The sequence below is a fragment of the Vicugna pacos genome, chromosome 25, assembly GCF_048564905.1.
Source record: "Vicugna pacos chromosome 25, VicPac4, whole genome shotgun sequence".
Taxonomy (NCBI): Eukaryota; Metazoa; Chordata; class Mammalia; order Artiodactyla; family Camelidae; genus Vicugna; species Vicugna pacos.
Genome location: NC_133011.1, coordinates 24,941,158 through 24,957,493, shown reverse-complemented (window position 1 = coordinate 24,957,493; position 16,336 = coordinate 24,941,158).

Sequence of the window (16,336 nt, the reverse complement as noted above, 5' to 3'; positions counted from 1 at the left end):
CTCCTAGGTATGTATTTCCCCTAAAATGAAAACGTATGTCCACACAAAACCGTGTACACAAATGTTTATAGGAGCTTGAGTCATACTATCCAAACTGCAAAAACAATCCAAATGTCCATCACTTGATGAATGAATAAACACGATCAAACACTATTCAGCAATAAAGAGAAATGAAGTACTAATACATTCTATAACACGGATGGACCCCAAAACCTTTATGCTGAGGGAAAGAAGCCAGACACAAAAGACTATGTGCTGTGTGATTCCATTTGTACAGAGCATCCAGAAAAGGCAAGTCTGCAGAGACTGGAAGCAGACGAGTGGTTGCCAAGAACTGGTGTAGGGGGCAGGTAAGAAGTAAACTGGTGTGGAGTTTCTTTAGGGATTGATGAACATGCTCTAAAATTCTATTGTGATGATGGCTGCATAACTCTGTAAACACACTAAAAACCACTGAATTATACACTTAAAATGAGTGAAGTTTATGGCATATAAATTATGCCTCAATAAAGCTATTTACAAAGAATATGCAGGTACACCTTGGAGATATTGCAGGTTTGGTTCCAGAGCACCACAATAAACCAAATGTTGTAATAAAGCAAGTCACGTGTTTTTTTTTTATTTTCCAGTGCATATAAAAGTTATGATTCCACCGTCTGTTAAGTGTGGATAGCACTGTGTCTAAAAAAGCAATATACATTGTTGCAGAAATGTGTGTTACAGCTCAGTGTTACAGCTTGGTGTGCAGCTCAGTTGTGACAGCAACCTGGATCTGGACGAGAGACCAAGCAGAACTCAGAGAGTTGGAGACCTCAGATTTATTACTCCACCGGGCCCAGAGGAGTTAACACTCCAAGCTCTGGACCCTGTCTGTAGGTTTACACAGGCTTTTATAGGCTGCCAGTTTACACTTTGCAACATCATATGCAAATAAGGTATAACAAAAGTTGACTAATTAGGAACAAGCTTTGTAGAAATGGACCAATCAGGAGAGAGAAAAATAACCAATCAGGAGTGAGCTCCATGCAAATGAAGTACTACAAATGGACCAATCAGCAGTTAGCTCAGGGAACCAATAGAATTTTAGGGGTAAGTTCCACTTTCCTAGAAGTAAGCTGTTTCAGAGGCAAAAAGTGAGATAGAGCCCCAGGGCCAGGGAACCGGATGGTGCTTGCAGGAGAGTAATGGCCCTGCCTGGGGGTCCTGCTGGTCTTTTTATGGGGCTCCCCACCTCACGTATCTTCATTAAAAATATATTGCTGAAGAACATTAACCATTATCTGACAACTCAGGGTTGCCACACACCTTTGATTTGTAAAAACCACAATATCTGTGAAACACGATAAAATGAAGTTATGTCTGAATGTAGTGGTAACTATATCTACCCCAAGTTCCTAGCTGGGATGTCCAACATATTGGTTTGTATGTTATAAACATTCCAAGTAGTGTAGCAATTGAAAGAAGCAAAAAATAGAGAACCCTAACTTTTCCTGCGGAAACGGAAATTTCCTGTCATTGCCAGAGAGTCTTCCCTCCCCTCCCAGCCAGAAATCAAGTTAAATCAAGGGCCAAAACGAACCCAAAGAAGTGGAAAGTGGGCAAATTTTTCTTGCAGTTGGTATTGGTGTAGGAACTAGACCCAGAGCTGCCTGGCTTTTCAGTCCAAAAGAGTCATAATCTCACACCTACAAATACATGAATTCTGTCTCATACACAACCAAACATGCTGAAGGTAAGAACTCTGTTTTAACAAGGTCACTGGACTAAAAGATTTTAACGACTTATTCAGTCACATCATTGTTTGAATGAATCTTTTCTCTGTGTTTATGGGTTGTTTGAGAAAAGTGACATAACTGATTCAGTCATTTAGTTAATGTTTATAGGTCACCTGCTCTGTGCCAAGAACCAGCCCAGGTGTGGTATATACTTGAATTATTGCTCCACTTGGACATCATCAAACAGAAGCATTTTGTTTTCTTAGGATGACTCTGATGTGCTCATGGAGATCAAATAGGAATGCAAGTGGAATTAAATTAAGGTCTGGTCCTCCATTCAGAAAAAGTAAAAAGGATAGTTTGGTTGCCTAAGATTTTTAAGCAAAGAAGGGTGTCACCGTACTGCCCATTGACCATATCTTCTATAGTCACTAAAGTGTCATTGACCCAAAGAGAATGTTGAAAGGAACGTATTCTCCAGGGAATAACCTGATTCTCCAAACACACATTTCAAGTACATTTTCCAACAATAAAATGACACAGAAGGTGACAGCATGACGCATGGAGGCACCAAACCCGAGTCCTTCAGCCTCCTCTGTGCTCCAAGCTTTACCTTGGCTGCTCCCTTCAGCTTCCAACTGGCTTCAATTACCTCTAGATTCAGCTGCAGCAAACAACAAAGTATTGAAAACTCAATTTTCCATTCTTCAAAGTGCATTACCAGGAAAAGTGAAACGCAAGGCAACAAAGAACGTTTAATCATTAGGATCTTGCCCCTTGCTGTGGCGAGACCACACGGCTTGGCCCGCTTCCAGGACTAGAAAGAATGAATGAGCAGGGTTCTCGGGGAAAGCCTTTAACGACAGCCCGCTTTGCCCACAAAGCCTCCCCCTTTATTGCTCTTGGCACGCCCGCCCTTGCCTCTAATGGATCACCTCACCGGGGTAAATACACACAGAGGGGAAGGTGCAGCCTTATGAATTCATGTTTCCATTTCTTTCCTCCTCTTTAGAAAGAGACTTAAGGAGATTTAATTATGCCAAAGTAGAAGAGTCTTGAGTCTTAAGGCTGACAGCAATCAATGGTGTTCTACCTCCGCCATTTCTCCACTGTGGGGAGTCTGGCACTCGCCTGCCGCCGTGGTCCTCGGCTGCAGCATCTCAACACTCCATCTTCCCTAAGCTCAGTCCTCACGGGCTGTCATGGTGTCAGCATCACAGATCCCCCTACCTATCCTCATCCTGCTTGAAGAGGCGGATTGCTGTTGAGTCGGGGTCGAGGGTGATGCTGGCTACACACTATGGGCTGGAACTTCAGCAGACAAGCTAGGTTAAGAGCTTTTCAGCTTTTATTCTAGGACTTCTCTCCTAACTGCTTCTCTCTGTTGGGCTCCTGTAAAGCCAGAGCCGGAAAACAGAACTGAGGGTGCTTTGTGGCATTTGTTGTGCGTAGGCTGCCCAATAATCATATCCTTCTTCTTAGACAAGTGTCACCCCAATTCCTTTTTTAGGAGACACAGCCTGGCAACTGTCAGTGAATCACTCTGCTCATCTCTAACCAACGAGCGGGCACGTGACTAGGCTGGGGCCACAGAAGTCCTCTCCCCAACATTCTTAATCTTCAGCAAGATGATTAAAAAAAATACTGAACATAATTAGACCTTTTTCTTGAGGAAGAGGCGTGTCTAGGGGAAGACACGTTATCAGTTCCCGCCACACAGAATCCACACGACCACCTGCTGCCCCAGCGCACACACAGCTGCCTGGTTCTTCAGCCTGACTTCTGTTCCATGAGCAACTCCACGTCCTTCCAATGAATTCCCTCTCTGCATAGGTTAACCAGAGTCCGTTTCTGTTACTTGAAACCAAGTAGTTGCATTATAGGTTCAATTTTTTTCTCAGTTTAATAAAGCCAACTCAAGGATATAAGTAAGAACCTGGTCTCTAAAGATGGTGAAGGGTTCCAATCATGGAGGAATTCTTTATAAATGTGCTTTATGCTTGTGGGGTACCTCACAGCCTTTAAAGTGCTTTCCATGTCTCTCTCCATGTGTATGCACACACACACGTGTGTGCATGTATATAAGAACTGACCCATATATACACATGCACGAGTGTGTTGCATGCGTGTGCAGAGAGAGAGAGAGAGAGAATGAATCATTCTCAACTGAGATGAAAATGAAATGAACGACTCTGGGACGTAAGTAGCTATTGAACACAGGAAAAAGAGAAATGAGGTGCTTAGGAAAAGAGTGGGATTGTTACAGTCCTCAGATTTTCTGGCTCCAGTCCAGAATGCTTTTAAGTAAACAACACACAAAAGCATCGACCTAAAAGCTTTAACACTTATTAATGAGGTATTATAGATGGCTCGTCTCATTTAATCCTCTCCATGGCCCTCTGGAACACTATTAGGCATATTGAACATTACGAAGTAAATGAGAATTTTAAGTAAATTATCTTGGTCCTCAGCTGGCAAATTAGAAAGGCAAGATAATGCCAGGGAAGGCTGTTTGGACTGTCAAGTCCATATTCTTTACCCTACATGGTCTCCGCTCTACAATGAGGGGAAAAGTAAACCCTTAATGAATTTAAACAGGACACGCTTTTAATAAATGTTACTTGATAATTGGTTTAACTATGCGGGGGAGTAGATTTCTACCACTGAATATAAATCAACATGAATTCAAAGTAGACTAAAGATTCAATGTTTAAAATGAAACAATAAACCCAGCAGAATAAAATTTAGGCAAGATTTTTCTGATCTCAGGGTGGGAAAAGCTTTCTAAGCGAAGCAAAAAAGCATCTTAAAGGAAGTTATTGATATATTTGACTACATACCAATTAAAAACATGTGCAGCACAAAAAGGACTATGAATTAAATTCAGGGACAAGCTGGAAAAATATTTCCAAAATACATTAAGGAAGATGAATAAGCTTAGTATATAAATATTTCTTCTACAATAAAAATTAATTAATCAACATTTAAAAAATATATGCAACAGTCATAAATAGTCAAATCACAGAAGTAATAGATAGAGGAAGAAATCTAATAAAAAGTACAGGTTCTCTAATAATAAAAGAAATATAAATTAAAGAAATTACAAGTTTCTACTTTCATATACCATGTTGACCAAAGTTTCTGTAGTTGTGTCAATACTATTATGATACTGAATTCTATTAAGCATACAGGGGGATAATGTAAATTGGTATAACTTCTCTAGAAAACACTTTAATAATACGTAACCAACACCTAAAACAATGTCTGTACACCTTGTCTCGGTGGAGAAGTGGATAAAGAAGACGTGGTGTTTGTGTATATGTGTGTGTGTGTGTGTATACATATATATGTGTGTGTGTACACAATGGAATACTACTCAGCCATAAAAAAGAATGAAATAATGCCATTTACAGCAACATGGATGGACCAGAGATTATCATACTAAGTGAAGTAAGTCAGAAAGACAAATATTATATCATACTTATATGTGGAATCTTTAAAAAAATGACACAGATAAACTTATTTACAAAACCAAAACAGACTCACAGAAATAGAAAACAAACTTATAGTTACCAAGGAGGAAGGGGGGTGGGAAGGGATAAATTGGGAGTTTGGGATTTGCAGACACTAACTACTATTTATAAAACAGATTAAAAAACAAGATCCTACTATATAGCACATGGAACTATATTCAATATCTTGCAATAATCGATATCAAAAGAGAATATAGCTCAAGAGGTAGAGCAAATGCTTGACATGCACAGGGTCCTCGGTTCAATTCTCAGTATCTCCCCTAAAATTAATAAATGAATAAATAGACCTAATTACCTCCCCCAACCAAAAAAAGTTAAAAAAAAATTTTTTAAAGGATATGAAAAGGAATATATATATGTATGTGTATGACTAAATCACTATGCTGTACACCAGAAACTAACACAACATTGTAAATAAACTACACTTCAAGTTTAAAAATACGTTATACGATAAAATGCAGTTACTGGGTGACAGGATGATTGGCACCTTCTTCCTTTATACATCTGTCTTTTCCAAATTTTCACAGTGAGTATCTACAGAACAACGTGCTGCATACATACATACGTACATACATATTCTATACATACATGCATACATGATACACACAAATTAATTTTTGTAAATATATTGTTTGGCTGAGGGTGGGAATTGCATCTGTCACATTTACAGGGGTTTATATCCACAGGACTCAGCACCTAGTCACGTAACCCATAACAGGAAATACATGATGAGTATTTAATCGCAGGCAAATTCATGAACTCAGATTTAAGGCTGCTCAGGAGTCTCTGTCATGCTTCTCTGCAGGACACAAGCTGCATAACCAAAAAGAATTGAACAAAAGGTGTATTTTTTTTCCCAAAACAGTGGGCACAGCCTATGGAAAGCAGAAAGGGTGAGGCACCATCCTAGGACATGAACAGAAGGAAGCACTTACCGCAGGCGTTAACGAGATGGGAGGGCGCCTGGATCGCGAGCTGCTCACAGGTAGGGCTCTGCAGAGAAGGATCCCTGAGCAGAGGCAAAGCTGGTGTGAGCCCACAATCTGGCAGAGTCAGGGAATAAATACCCCAACCTTTCTCTCCTCTCAACTCCCCTCTCCTGCTGGTGTCTGCCATCATCTGAACCAATCCAAAGCCACGGGGCAAGGAAACACAGGGATGTGGTCCATCTAAACCAGGCGTCCAGCATGCCGGGCAGGGTGGAGAAGACAGGGCAGATTTGGGGCGGTACCAGCACGAGCAGAGGCTCTCTCAGCTCCACACCTCTTCACATCCCCCTCAGTGCCCCGCACACAGATAGTGAGCCATAAACACCCATGAAAGTGGACCGACTGCACTGAATTGAATGAAACAGAATTGAAGTGAATTGCTTCGAACTGAATGGACCCAACCAGACTGCTAAGTAGTTTCCAAGTCGGAAGTTGTCTCATCTTCGAGGTGTATTCACGGGTCTCGCACCCCTGAGCTGCAATACGCTCGCTCTAAGTCCCTGCTTCTGCCGAGTCTGGAATGCATGACATCCCATGCTCCAAGCCACTCTGATCAATCCTGCAGCTCACTGTTACATGACATTTTATATGCTTTATATTTTTATCTTTAATTCCTGGGTCTCCCTCCCCCTTCTGTTGGTAAGGGATAATAAATTGGGCAAAGAAATACAGTTTCTCTTTGGGGTTTCAAACTCTAAGAGGTGGTAAACTGTGAGAGGTTTATATACATGCATTAAAAAAGGAAAGTGCAACTTTTATGTGGGATTTCCAACATTTTGCAGCAGCCTCTGCACAGGCCTCCAGGTGCTGGGATTGGCTTGCACACAGCAGCCCCTGTGAACACAAAGCCACTAATTTACCTGGTGCGGCTTCTTGGAGCACAGAGCCATCTGAGCAGCAGCTGAGGCCGGGGCAGGTGGTCTGCCCGGGGCGGCGCTGGCAGCCCACAAGGAGGGCAGTTAATAGAGTCACTCAGGCCGAGGCAGGATGACTCTAAAAAAAAAACCTGTCCAAAAAAATCAGTCGTTTTAGTGGAAAACATTACCAAATTTTTTAAGTAACAACCAAACAATCAGACTGTCTCCTGTGAACACAATCCTGTTTTTTTTTTTTACCATAGGCCCAATCTTAAGAAAAATATCATTTAAACCCAGTAATTAAACTTGAACACAATGCAAACGGTTGGACTAGAGGGCCTCCTATAACCCCAGTATGGGGCACAGAATCCAAACTGTCTTCTATAGGAAAACCCCTCCTTGTCAGACTTTAGGTACAAATAATGAAAATCATCATAACTTCACCCATAGTTAAAATAGTCTGTGTAATTAATCATGCTATGATGGGATGACAGTGGCTATACACAGAATGCAAAATCACCTATCTTGAGGTCGAAGTTCTCTAAGGCTGAATGATAGAACAAAAAAAAAAACCCATGAAAGTGCCATAAACTTCGTGTTTTATACAGTCACTGTATAAACTAGCACAGCGATCTGGTCAGTTGGGTAATATGGTTACTCTTCACTCTAACAGAGAAGTGGTTTTAAATTAGGTTCAAATAGCCTAAGTGCGGTGGAGATTTAAAAATGACAAGGACACCCTTTAACCCAAAGGTACAGACTTTACACTAATCAAAGCTATTGGAAAATCGCTGACCCCCTGGGAAGTTCTAAAACAGCTTTTGAAACCAAAAGAACAGAGCCAAGATAGAAGAAGGAATTATCAGCCTGCCGAAAAGCCCCAGAGACCCGGATTGGAACCCAAAGCAAAAGGCAAGATGGGGAAACCAACTTGAAAGAGAATCAGGTCATGCATTGATTGCTCACGTCAGAGAAATGAAGGCCCACGGAGGGTCTCTGATGAAGTCAAGTAGGAAGGTCAGGTTAAACTAGCACCAAACACGTGACACCCTCCTGTTTGTCCCCACCCAGTCCTCCTGGACCCAGCAACTCAAGGAGAATGAAGAGAAACTGACAGCGTAGCCAGAGGGAGTGTGCCTCTCCCTCTTCACAGTTCTACGACCATGGACTGCGGAGCAAACCTGAACTTGAAGACAGGAGAGAACTCTGATCAGGATGTGAGATTGAAGACTTGGACCAGACTATATTTTTCAACATCCAAAATCAGACTGTTTCTTTCCGTTAAAGTGACTTGACAGCTATGGGATTTTTTTCCCAAGATACCGTCAAGGGACAGGGAAGAGAGTCAGCAGATCAGAGAAGGCAACAGTAAGCAGAAAAGAATATGATTTCTTCTCTGTATTCAATCAGTCCAATCAAGAAAATGGTTACAAGTGGAACTAAGTGTTTACAACCCCAACATCACATTCATATCAATGCCCTCCCCCCCCCCCCCACATACACACAAAGCGTTTTAAGAGGCTCCGTGCCGGCTACTTGCCCTCCTGGGGCAAATCCTTCCGTCCAGGGAGAAAAGTTTATCTGATCGGTCAGTCTGGTCACCTTGGCATTCTCCAACTGAAGGAGACCAAGCCCCAAGACTGAGGGTCCTGCTGATCCCATCGTAATTATGTAAAGGTGGTAAAGAACACTTCCCAAAAGGAAGGGATGATGGAAAAGAAAAACAAACAAAAAGCAAACAACAGGCAGACATTACAGAACCAAAATGTGGCATCTCGCAGCAGCGGACCTAGTTTTCGGTGTTGTCTCAGTAATCATCTCCTCGGCCTTTTAAATGAATGCACTTCTTAAACTCCTCCCTCAGATATGAGGATTGATTAAAGAGCAGAGCATCTGTAAGGCAGAGAGAGTGTGAGGCAGACTTCGGACCAGCTGGCCTGAATTTATCCCTGCTTCTTCCCGGAAGCTGTATGCCTTGGGACAAATTACCTAAGCCTTAAAACTCCTTAAAAAAATATATCAAATTGACCTAACAAAGGAAAACAACAGTCAACGGTCACATGAATGACCTCAAAAGCAACTTAATTAGGCATTTCGTTTCCTTAGGGGAATTAATATATCATCTATATTTGTGTGCACCAGTGGATTTTAAAGATAAAATCAAGGAACCTAGAACTCACTTTTTATGTATAAACTGCTCAGGTAAAAGTATAAAAAGAAGAGAAAGAAAGAGGGTAGAAGAGGAATGGAAACAGAAAACGAAAATCCCAAGGAAAAGGCAGAGGTAGAGACAAACGCAGAGAAACAAGAAAAACCAGGCAGGGTCACAGACAGAAACACGCTGGGGAAACGCAAGAAGCTGATTTCTACAGGATAGGAGCGCCACCTTGTGGAATATAAGGATAGTGCAGCTGACACCTCCTGACGCTTTATTCCACTTTCTCAGCAACTACAAACAGTAACATCAGTTTCTTGGTACGTGTTCAATAAACCAAGTGAAATTAAATAGAGGGAAAAGCCCAACTTATGGACTGAGGTTTCCCAATTCTACTGAGGAGAAACCATGGCTCATAGAACATTCCAAACTTTAAATATTAAAAAGATGAGATGCACGTGAAAACCTTCAGAAACAAATCTAAAAACAATGACATCTGTAAGTAAAGTTTTCTTCATATTAAGTTTCCTGTGACTTCTGTTTCATTTACTTCAGTTCATTCCTATATTCATTCAACAAGGGATATTAGTTGGACATAGAAGATGTGCCCCAGAGAGAATTGAGCATGGGGGATACCGCAGCTCCTGCCCCACGGTGGTTCTGCTTTAGTGGAAGGTAAATAATCCAGGAATAAGCAAGTAAATACGAAGTGTCAGATGGGAGGGGGCTTTACACGCTCACTAAAGCTCACTAAAGTGAGCTTTGGGGAAAAACATAGATCAAAAGGGGACTAACATACAGACGTGCCTGGACTCTGGAGTCAGACACACCTGAGCTAGACTCTCACCATTTACCAACTCTGTTACTTGATCTCTGTAAGCTTCAATTTCTTCATCTACAACATGGGAATTAAAATGCTTTCTTTGACACAAATGAACTTATTTACAAAACAGAAACAGACTCACAGACATAGAAAACAAACTTATGTTTACGGGGAGGGGAAAGGAGGTGGGCAGGGATAAATTGGGAGCTTGAGATTTGCAAATATTAACTAGTATATATAAAATAGATAAACAACAAGTTTTTTCTGTGTAGCACAGGGAGCTGTATTCAATACCTTGTAGTAATCTACAAATGAAAAAGAATATGAAAACAAACAAACAAAAATAAAATGCTTTCTCTGTTACACTCCTGGAAGATCAAATGAGGATTAAATGCTGCAAAGGTGATAGCTTTGCATTGTGCCAGGCATACACTAAACATCAGCTAACACCTACGTGAGTTTTGATCATGTGAAATCATAGACACAGATGTGAAAACACCTTGCTGCTTACATTTGTATGGGACTTTTCAATGATAATAGCAGCTATCTTTGTATTGCTTACGCCACTCGCCTTATACTAAGCTGTCACAATATGTCAAAAATGTATCATATTATTTCCATTTTACAGATGGGAAAACTGAGGCCCAGCGCATTTAACTAGCTCGCCCATGTTCATTTGCACAGCCAGTGTGAGCCAGAATTCTGACCCAGGCAGTCTGACAGCAGAATCTGCGTCCCCAGTCACAACAGGAAACTGGCCTTCAACTTGCTGTGTACAAGAAGCATGTGTTTGAAGCCAGAATCCGAACCCAGACTTCTCATTTCTTCCTGCTCCGTGTACCCCTCGTTAGGAATTATTTGATTTAATCACCGTGATTCACATTTGATTGTTACACCCAAACTGCACCTGTATGATGCCAAAACCATCGGTCAGTGAAAAGTAAGATTTCAAGTCACCTGCCCAATCGTTTTTCACAGTACAGGAAATAGCAACCTATCAGGGAGTTGTGAAATCAAGCTGGTCAGTTGTAACCAGCTTCTCTTAAGAAATGAAACAGATGAAACGTAAAACACCACACAGAGGCACACGCAGTAAGGATAAGTATTTTTAAGTAAACCTTTGTTTCAGCTGTGTGTGTGTGTGTGTGTGTGTGTGCAGACGTAAGTCCTCGGTGCTCTGTATTGTGAGGTAAAATGCACTTCTTAAAGAGGGTCTCAATGTAAACATCTTGAACAACACTTACCTAGGTGACATTCTTTGATCTCCTCAAAAAAAAATCGGTTGCCCATTTATACTTTTTGATTTCCACTCTACTCTGTGAAAATCAGTCATGCACACCTTAAGATAAGTCACCGAAACAGTTTTCATTCCTGGTTCAGACACGTTGCTGTCACAGACAGACCAAGTCTTTACCTACATGCTGTCAGCAAATCTGGAACAAGAATAAAATTTTGACTTTTGTGTTTATTATTCTCCTCAAAGACGTATTGGATTATTTTTTCTTTCAATGAGGAGACAAGTCATTTTGGCATCCAACACACACTGCCTCATTTTGCTACTTAGAAAATTTATGTCACGTGCTAAAAAAAGACCCAAAGAGACAAACTGGGTATTCAACCAGTAGGTGAGCTTGTAGACCACATGTTCAGCCATCCTTGGGCATTTTTCAAAGTTGGAAATGTCAGACATTTATATGGTTTATTTGTAAAGCACTAACAATAATTGGAACATTATGGTCTGATTATTTGCTAGAGAAATTTATTTAAACAATTCAAGTGTTTGAAGTTTAAGGGTGTAAAAAAAATCACATGACACCAAATAAAATTTTATTACTGTTTTTGCACTTACATAACTTAGAAACACCTATTAAAATTTAAAAAAAAAACCCAGCTTCCTCCCTTATAACAAGAGTTTAATCTTAGCTCATACATGACATAGGGCAAAAGATGTTTTGACAACTTTAGAACTTTCTGTACAAAATATGATTTGGAGCCAAAAATATCAATATTGAAAAATATCAATCAGTTCCGGTGGTGTGGACTTCTGAGGTGGAAAAAGCAAGCAAACAAACTAACAACAACAACAAAAAAAAAAAACAGAAAAATTTGCCCTCCCTGTAACTAACCATCATAATGGCTAAAACCAACACTTTAAGGCTCAAACTCTGTATCTCGGACTGTCCCTTGCAACTTGAAAAAGGGAACAAAAGCCAGTGTCAGACAATGTGTTTGGTTTCAAGGTTTAGACAAGAGGGTCACAAAATACTGCATAATAAGGAAACAAGTAGCTTCCAGGGAACAAAATAGTTGTGATTAATACGACCAAATAATGGTAAATCTAGGTGGACCCCATTCTGAGCCTTTTGCCCCACTGATCAACTGGAAAAATCAAGCCTTTCATCAAATTAATAGCTATTAATTTTTAGACCGAAACAAAATTGACACTACACTGTAACAGTGAATTCCCTTTGTGGGGAACACTTACAGCCTAAGCCACAACTCAAAGGGGAACCAAAGGATTTCACTTGAATAGCATTTGACTTTAAAGAATTTCGGCTAGGAGAAAACAGGAAATTTTTGGTTATGACAAGATAATACATATGAGATATTAATTTATGTTTTAGGCTGAATTAAGGTACTTACTGTTCTCTGGACTCAAAAAGGAGCCCAGCTTTCGTGTTTAATCACGTGGAAAGTGGGCAAGGTCCCCATAAACACAGGACCCCATCCAAAGGAAATATCGCTCCACCCCACGTCAGCGTTACACTGAGAGAGAACACAATCTGAGGTCCTCGTAGGAGGGACAGGCTTCATTTAAAGAACATACGTTGGGTCAGCTGGGTTGGGGGGAAGCGATTGGATCGCCTTCGCCCAGTAAGTGACATTAAATGCAGGAAAATGGCAGGATCGTCCAGTGACATAAAAAGACACCTGAGTTAAATAACAGCTCTGCAAGGTAACACACCGTGTGTTTGCAGTCAGTGCATTTGATTGGGGTTTTAGACTTTTCATATTAAAAGTGGAATAAAAGTTGTTTTGAAGATCAGAGACGACACACACAAAGTACCTGGCCCATAGTAGGTGCTCGATTGGTGACAGCTAACTAAAACAGTCACACTCAACTGTACCCCATAGATGGTGTTACATGTCTACAGTGCAAACCTCCACATTCTAACACACGTCAGAACGGCCAGGAGGACCGTGCCCTGGTTGACCTTGTGTTGCTCATTGGCAATAAAAGAATGAACACATTCCTCATGTGCGCGATGCACTCTCGTCTAAATGCCCCAACCTGTGACTTCTTTGCCTTCTCTACTGCTAGTTACCCAAGATCTTGAAGAAACACTGAACTTCTAGTGGGCCACCCTCTGTTAGATCAGCACAGTGAACAGCAAACTGGGTCTCAGTTTTACCAAAGATCGCTCGGAGGATCCAGGGCTTAAAACGCCAGGCAATTTCTCTGGCAGCACAAGAAAAAGAATCAGGACCGTGAGCTGCATTTCTCCTGCCGTCTGTTCCGAAGAGGGCTGTGACGCTTCCAGGAGCAGCTGCACACGCCAGTCCAGACTCTGCAGGTCCAAGAGGTCTTTCCCAGTCACGTAAGGCTTCATCTCTTAAAATCTCCTTGGCAATTGTAAGATCACTGGTAATAAACTGGGTCAGCACACTGAGAAAGGGCCCCGACTGATGGTCTTGATGAAAATGTGTTGCTTCTTCCCTTGAAAGCATCATCATTTTGAGTTTAGTTGTAGTAAATCCAGCTTTGCTTATGATTTCAATTATTTCTCCAGTTTTTGATACAGTGTCTGGTTTAATTGGGGCTGATATCCTAACACCATATCCAGCTTGTGAACATCATGCTAGCTTTTAAAATCACACTTTCCGGGGAGGTGGGTAGAGCTCAAGTGGTAGAGTGCATGCTTAGCATGCCTGAGGTCTTGGGTTCAATCCTCGGTTCCTCCTCCAAAAATAAATGAAGCTTAACTACCTCTCCCTACCCCCAACCAAAATAAAATAATCGAACAGTACAATTAAAAAATTAAAATATTTAAAAATAAATAAATAAATAAATAAAATCACACTTTCCTCTAAGAGGACACATCAGAGCTATGCCCAGATTTCTCCTTAATTCACACTTGCCCACCACCCCGCCTGCCAGACGATGCTATCTCATTAGACGCCTCATCCCATACACGATTCTCTTTTACCAGACTTGATTTCCTTCATGGCCTTTATACCAGTTTCAAATAATAAACTAATACTTTTTTTATTCTAGAGCCAGAAATACAAGAACTCCTCATTACCCATCACTGCATACCTAGATTCTAGCGCAGTGGCTGACAGTAGCTCCCGCTAAACGTTTGCTGAATGAATAAAGGAATGAATCAGCAAGTCCCAATATGATAGAAATGGGTTTTACTATTTCTACGTCCCCCCAAATCCAGATCTAACCACAAGTTATTCTGAGCCCCTCTGTTTACAGCTGGTCAAATTTGAGATGTCAGAGACCACACAGTGTCTGGTTCTGTAACTTTAGCTAAGTGTCCTGTGTGCTTGAGCAAAACGGCCTGCTGGCATTCTCTGCCTTCCCCTACGACTACTCTCTCCCACTGCGGGGTGTGCGGGGTTTTGTAGATGATGGTCAAAAAAGAACCATTTCTGGGTGTAATCCTGGAGTTTTGTTCCCTTTAATGCCAACAAAAATACTGCTTTTTGATGAGTTGCTTTCTTGAAATATTAAATACTTCCTTCCTCCCCACTCCCTTCCCAGCCCTCCTCCCACCACCAAGATCTCATGGCCCTGCTGCCGGAGTCCATCAGATTCCTTTTCAGATGTTCAGCCACGATGGTTTTTATTTCTAAAACCATGGCCTCTATTTCCATCATTTCATATTATATAATGATCTGTTCCATACACAACTCTAACCATTGCAACTTTTTTTTCTTAATTTTTGTCTTCTTTCGTCTTCTTTGGTCTCATTACCATCTTTTGATGCCAAGAACCATAAAATTCATACAAAGTCCTTGCGGCCCATTCACTCCTCCCAACACCAGTCCACCAAAAAGAGACCCCAGTCATTCTCTCTGGGTTGAAAAGGGACTGTCATTGTCCCAGCAGTAATCATGGTCTTTTAATATAAGAGGCAAAACCACATTCCTTGGGGATATGACAAAAGAATTCCTGTGATGAGGCTTAAGCTATTCATGTGGGATTGTAAAGCTGGTTCCAAATATTTGAAGCCAGGCCTCGATATATATACAATAATTAAGCCAAGATTTATCAGAAAATGCCAAGAAAGTGCCTGGATGCCTGCTATTGGTCAGATCCCACAGTCACAGTGTGTGGTGATTCCTACTGACTCTATAAGAATCATGCATTGACAACTAGTCTCCATCTCTTCAAGGATATTGAATATTAATGATGCACTTGGCCAGAGTTTATTCTGGGAAGAAAACACCATGGCCTCAGCAACCAGGGGTTATGTTTCAGAAACGAGCCATTTGGACCTAAAGTATCGTCAGGAACAGTGGTTCATTCCCAGACACGTGAGAATTCTCCTTTGGCTCAGGGGACTACTCCGACCGAAAATTCTGACGCGCTTCTCAGAAGAGTTTTAAAAGATGAAAGTGAACATAAAAAAGAAGAGCCACAGCAATAAGCAAAAATAAAAGACACGGGGGGAGGGTATAGCTCAGTGGTAGAGCACACGCTTAGCATGCTGGAGGTCCTGGGTTCGATTCCCAGCACCTTCATTAAAAAATTAAGTAAAAGACACAGACAGTTGTGGGAGAAGGAAATGTGGGGACCAGCAGAGGACAAAGGAAAGGACAAGACTGAGGCTAAAAGTACTTCTACTTCTCCTCCTCCTTCTCCTAATAATAATAATAATAATAGCATTAACTGAGCCCTGAATACGTCCTCTGCACTGCCCCACAAACTCACCCAACCCAATAAGAGATGTTAGTATTCCTTTCTTATAGATAAAGAAAAGGAGGCAAAAAAAAAAGGCTAAGTAATTTGCCCAGAATTAACCAGACTGTTCTCTGAGTCAGTGTCCAGCATCCCATCAGCTATACATCCCACTTCAATTTACTTCTAGGACAAATAACGAGATAGAAAGCTGACTCCCTCTTAGCTCTGCTTAAGGGCGGAGATCTGGCCTTCTCTAAACCTTCTACCACAGGGAGGAGGAATCTCACTGCCTGTAAAGAAGTCTCGACTTAGAGTCAGGCGGCTGGAGCACCAGTGCTGTCTCTGACTGG